A 6,101-nucleotide genomic window follows, 5' to 3' on the forward strand; every position below is an offset into this window, starting at 1 on the left:
GAGAGAGGTGGTATTTCCTGCTGTAAAATTCTTTGCACTGAAGAATGAGAGTTTACCTTAGTTAAGACTTCCTAGTTGCAAGGAAGGGAAGAACTATTTGTGTTACCTCAAGGAAAAGGGGTTTATTCTAGGGGGTACATATAAACATAGTGAATAAAATAACAATAGTAAAAAGGCGCAAAATTATCAAGCTATGTCTCAGGAATTATGCAGCAAACTGTATCTGCAATCCCACAGGATCAGTGGCACTGTTAGTTTCCACTACATTTCACTTGTGGCAAAACTGAGGCCCAGAAAATTTAAATGAGTTACTCAAGGTCCCACAGCAATTTAAATTTGAGCCGACTCATTGGAAAAGGCCCTGATGCTGGGAGAGATTGAAGGCAGGAGGAGAAGGGGAAGACAGAGGATGAATGAGATAGTTAGATGGCATCACCGACTCAATGGACATGAGTTTGAGCAAACTCCAGGAGATGGTGAGGGACAGGGAAGCCTGGCGGGCTGCAGCCCATGGGGTCACAAAGTCAAACACGACTTAGCAACTGAACAAGTGTAACTTCAGAGTCTTCACGTCTAAATCTGTGTGCTAAATGATCTGGAATTGGTCCCTAAAGTAATTCTGTGTGCGTTTGTATGCACACATATACTCACTCATGCATGTGTCTCAAGATTCTTACAAAGTGTCAATCATAACACCTCTCCTGGCTTTTTCCAGCCTCTTCTGTTGGACCCAACTACTGCCAGCTCTGCCGTAATGTCAGTGTATTTAGGAACCACACCCTCTGCCTGAATCCTGAACTGACCTGGATTTTGGGTTCAGCTTCCAAGTGAGTCAGTCCCATCCATCATTTTCCTATTCATCGGTTCCCTCATTCAGGCTCAAGGTCACTGGCCTCCTGATCTGCTTTTCAGTGGGATGCTCAGCCTTGTTGTCAGTAGGTTGCGGCTTGGATGTAGCAGTCACATGTTCCAGTGCCAATCTAACCAGCGCTTGGGACACAGCAGCATCCTGTTAAGGGATGAGGTCAACAGTGTAGGTGGCCACCTTCAGTAAAGTATTTGTTTTCACTCACTAGAGTTCTCTTTTTTCCCAAAGCAGGATCTTAGAGATGGAAGCATCTTGGATCCATTCCCACTTTCCATATGAGCATATTAAGGTCAAGGAAGACAGCCTGCAGCCTCAAACCCAGATCAGCTCACAAATTAAAGGAAAAGTCGAGAGCAGAAGCCTAGTGTCTTTGACCTACAATCTAACTCCCTTTTCCTCATGGCATTTGGAAATCTAAAGTGCACATTAGAGACTCCTCTGGTGGCCCAGCGATTAAGACTTTGCCTTCCAATGCAGGGGGTGTGGGTTCGATCCCTGGCCAGGGAGCTAAGATCCTCTCAGTCAAAAAAAAACAAAACATAAAACAGAAGCAATATTGTAACAAATTCATTATTTTAAAATGCTTGACTTTAGCATTTAATTTCTTTTTTTTATTTTATTTTATTTTTAAACTTTACATAACTAATGGTTAAAATGCTTGACTTTAAAAAAAATTTTTTTAATTAAAAAATAAAATACCCATTAAAGTACAAAAACCTCAAAAAGGACTTCTGTCTCATGGCTCCACTTTCTCTCAGGGCATCATGTGACTTTGAAGGAGCTAGGGGTCAAAAGAGCTGTTTGATTCTAATTGTCTCAATAAATTTTAAAGATGTTATTACATTGTAGTCATTAAGAACTGGTAAGAAGAGATGCAATATGATAAGATCAAGGCCATGAAGCTTAATCGTCCTTAGCTGATTGTCACACTCATATTTTTTTTCTTTTTTTCTTTCTTAAGAAAGAACAATGCTTCCCAGGACTCTAAAGCATCTGGGTCCAACAGCACTTTATATTTCCTGCCATAAAATTCCTGGACCGGGGCAGCTGCCAGCTAAAGTGAGGACTGCACAAATAAACACTGGAGTTCTGATCCCTGCAGCACAGCCAGGCCAGCCTGCCAGCCTGAGAGAGAGGAGGAATGGATTCCCATGCAAAGAAATGTGACCTTTCACACACTTTGAAATACTCTCTCTGTTCTTATTATTGTCTGACATCTTTCTTTCCCTTTCTTCCTCTCTTTCTTCCCTCTTTCCTTTCTTTGGAGCAGAGCTAAAAGAAAAACACTTGATTATAAAAACCATTGATTTGAAAAGACCCTGATGCTGGGAAAGATTGAAGACAGGAGGAGAAGGGGACCATAGGGGATGAGACGGCTGGATGGCATCACTGACTCAATGGACATGGGTTTGGGTGGACTCCAGGAGTTGGTGACAGACAGGGAGGCCTGGTGTGCTGCAGTTCATGAGGTCTCAAAAGAGTCGGACACGACTGAGCGACTGAACTGAACTGAACTGAAAAAACATCACCTATAGTTTACAGTGGAACTTTGTGAACCTAGGACTCCACTTGATGAATAAAGCATATTAAAACAATACCATATATATAATGTCTACTATATACAAGATCTGGATCTGGTACTTTACTGAAGTCATCTTCCTTAATTCTACCTCACAAGGTGGTCATGACTCTTCTTGTGATACAGAGGAGGACACTGCATCTTAGAAAAGTTCTTCAATTATTTCCATCTATCATATGGCTATGGAATGGTAGGATCTATTTTGCAGCAGAAATGAAGGATCCATTTAATGAATGATCCATGGGTTGATTTTTAAAACCCCTAAATTATCCACAAATGCACATTTCAATGTTAGCAAAATCTTCTTAAGTTCAAAGTTTCCAGAAAGGATAGATCCATGATCTATTCAGATCTTTCCTACGTTTATGGTAAAACAGCAAATCTCTCCTCATTCATGTTAAACCAAATGTGTGTGCGTGTGCTCAGTTGTGTCCAACTCTTTGCGACCCTGTGGACTGTAGCCCCCCAGGCTCCTCTGTCCATAGAATTTTCCAGGCAAGAATACTGGAGTGGGTTGCCATTTCCTTATCCAGGGGATCTTCTCAACCCAGGAATCAAACCTGTGTCTTCTGCACTGGCAGGTGGATTCTTTACCACTATACCACCTGGGTTATATTCTCCCCCAAATCCTATACCCTCTTTGTAGTCCATCATGAGTCAACATTTGTCATTCCAAGTTCAGTGCATTTTGCTGACAGTACTATTGCTGTGTCTCTTGGCTCCATGACAATTCAAGTAGCAGTAGAGATGGGAAGAAGGGTTTCTGATATTATCATGGCAATGGCCCAGGTCTCCTTTTGTACTCCAAGGATTTCCACACACTCTGTGCTTTGGTGAAGCAAGCTACCTAAATGTTACATAGCAGGGCAACTGTTTTGTAACAAGACATTAAGGAAAATATCCGCCATATTGTAAGATAACAATACAAAGTAATAAGCAGGGACAACAAAACAAAAAACAAATGGAGAGTCTATCCATTATGCAAATGCATGGCCATTCAAAGTCATTCAAAGTTATTATTGCTTATTGGAGATAAATCAGATACTAAAAGCAGAGATTTCTGAATTCTCTGGTCTCATATGATATTAAACTCTATATATGTTTCTGGCAGCATCAAGCCCCGCCAAGCTTATCTTAAGCATCCTTTACAGAGGGTAGTAAGAGTCAAGGAAATTCAAGCCACATGGAGAGCCATGTAACAGATCATGTCTGAGCAAAGGAGGGGCAATGACCAAAGTCTGAGGCAGAAATGAGAGATAAAGACTGGCTGGGGTGGGCAGAATGTAGGGGAGAGAGACAGGAAGCTTACCCGGGAGGCCCTGAAAACATCCTGGGGCAAAAATACCCCATCTGAAAACCCCTGAGGCTGGGCCATGCCACTAGTGTCTTGGTTCTTAAGTCAGCATCCTGATGAACATGCATAATTGTCTGCTTTGTTGTATGCTTCCTCTCCAAAGACTGGAATCCTCTAAGACTAGAACTATTTCTGTTTGCTTCTGTGTTGCCAGCACCCATAGGGTACATGGGACCGCATAGCTGCTCAAAAATATTAGGAAAGAAATACAGAGCTTTGGGCTCCACCACACTCTAGAATGCCTGGGATCCAGAAAGAGACATTCTCTGCATCTCTCAAATAGTTATCTAAATGAGACTATTTTAAAATAGATAACTATCGGGAAGCTGTTGTATAACACAGGAAGCCCAGCCTGGAGCTCTGTGATGACCTAGAGGGCTAGAATGGGAGTGCGGGAGGCTTAAGAGGTAGAGGGGGATGTGTATGTGTAAAATTATGATGGGTCTGCATTGATGTGCACCAGAGACCACCACAACATTGTAAAGCAATTATCCTCCAATAAAAAAAAATGAGAATATTTAATGTAAAGTCTATCCCTGGCAGCATCATCTCCTTGAGCAATGCCTTTTCCCCAAAGAAACTAACTTGCCCATTCCAACTATTTGGTGCTTCTCAAATATAATGTATCATACTTTGTGCAAGACATTGTCTTTGAGAAATAGAGTCAATTTGGGCTGATTATGTTAGGTTCCCAAATTAGCAGTCTAGGTAGTACCCCTGCCACAGCTATGGGAGCCCCCTTCAGACTGAAGGTCTGGGGGTTAAAAAAAACCTTGTGGCTGAAATAAAAGTGTCTACAAAATGTGCTGCAGTTGCACCAAGGAAATATATTTCATATTCTTCTCTCGATTAGCATTCTAATGGTTTCTGACTCAGGTCTAACAGCTTGGAGAGAATATTACAGGCAATTGTGTAAATAATACAGGTTTTTTTTTCAGTGTGTCCAAATGTATAATTAAATGGATAATGTTACAGCTCCCCAAACCCACTAAGGCCTGCTGCCTAAATGGAGAGCTTTGGAAATTTCATCCCAATACATGGTTACATGATACATTGCTTTTATGGCCCGCTGGGCAAATGACTAGTGGTTTGGAAAGGGTCTGAATGCATATTTATAGTAGAGAACACAATGATATTCAGAGGGCCAGTAAAATCGTTCTAGTAAATAACATGAATTATACAAAAGCATCTCTTTATGTATCTGAACTTTTCGGATGCAGGATGCGTGTCAGCACAGACACACTTCAGCTCCTTAATGTTTGAAGGTAACTCTGGCTCCAAATTCTATGTGATTAGAGGTCAGGGTTAACCAGATTGGAAGGAGAAATTCTATTTTCTGAAGTCCTTCTGCTACGGTCAATGTCTTCTAGAATTCTCAGGGGATGTAGCTTCCATTATCAGTAAAACAGGCTCAGTCTTGAACCCAAGCCTGTGTGTCTGTGTGTGCCCTTTTGCTCCTGTCTCACAGAAACCTACAACAATGAGGACGAATCAGTGAGACTTTCGTTTGCGACTGAAGGTCATGTGTGAGAATGGGGCTGTGTGTGTGAACTGTGCTCAGCACAGAATCCAAAGCTTTGATACTAACCCTTCTATACCAGCTGTGCAACCTCAGAGAAGCCCCCTCACCTCTCTGAACCTCAGCTTCTTAATCTACAAACAGAATATAATTCCATCTTCCCTCCCCACCTCACAGTTTTATTCAAATGATCGAATGAGGTGATATACTTAAACGCAGATGACTCCTAATGAGCAACGTCAGCCCATGGTAAGCAACTTATGAAATAAGAGTGTTTTATTCATGACCTCACTTATTCGACACATTTTTTGGACACGATAATAGGTGAAGACTTAATGGACATGGGTTTGAGCAAACTCAAGTAGATGATGGAGGAGAGGGAAACCTGCAGTCCACGGGGTCTCAAAGAGGCAGACGTGACATAGTGACTGAACCACCACCACCACCATAGGTGAAGGGGTGTACTAGGATGTGGGGATAAAACAATAGCAAAGAGGTAAGTCTCTACCCTCCAGGAGAAGATTACAGTTTAGTGGAAAAGAAAAATAATTGAACACAATGTAACATGTCTTACGGGCTTCCCTGCTGGCTCAGTGGTAAAGAACCCGCCTGCCAAACAAGAGTTGAGGGTTGGATCCCTGGGTCAGGAAGATCCCCTGGAGTAGGAAATGGCAACCCACTCCAGTATTCTTACCTGGAGAATCCCATGGACAGAGGAGCCTGGGGTCACAAGGATGGGGTCACAAGGAGTTGGACATGATTTAGTGACTAAATGATAGCA

Source organism: Bubalus bubalis, chromosome 15 (genome assembly GCF_019923935.1).
Source record: "Bubalus bubalis isolate 160015118507 breed Murrah chromosome 15, NDDB_SH_1, whole genome shotgun sequence".
NCBI lineage: Eukaryota > Metazoa > Chordata > Mammalia > Artiodactyla > Bovidae > Bubalus > Bubalus bubalis.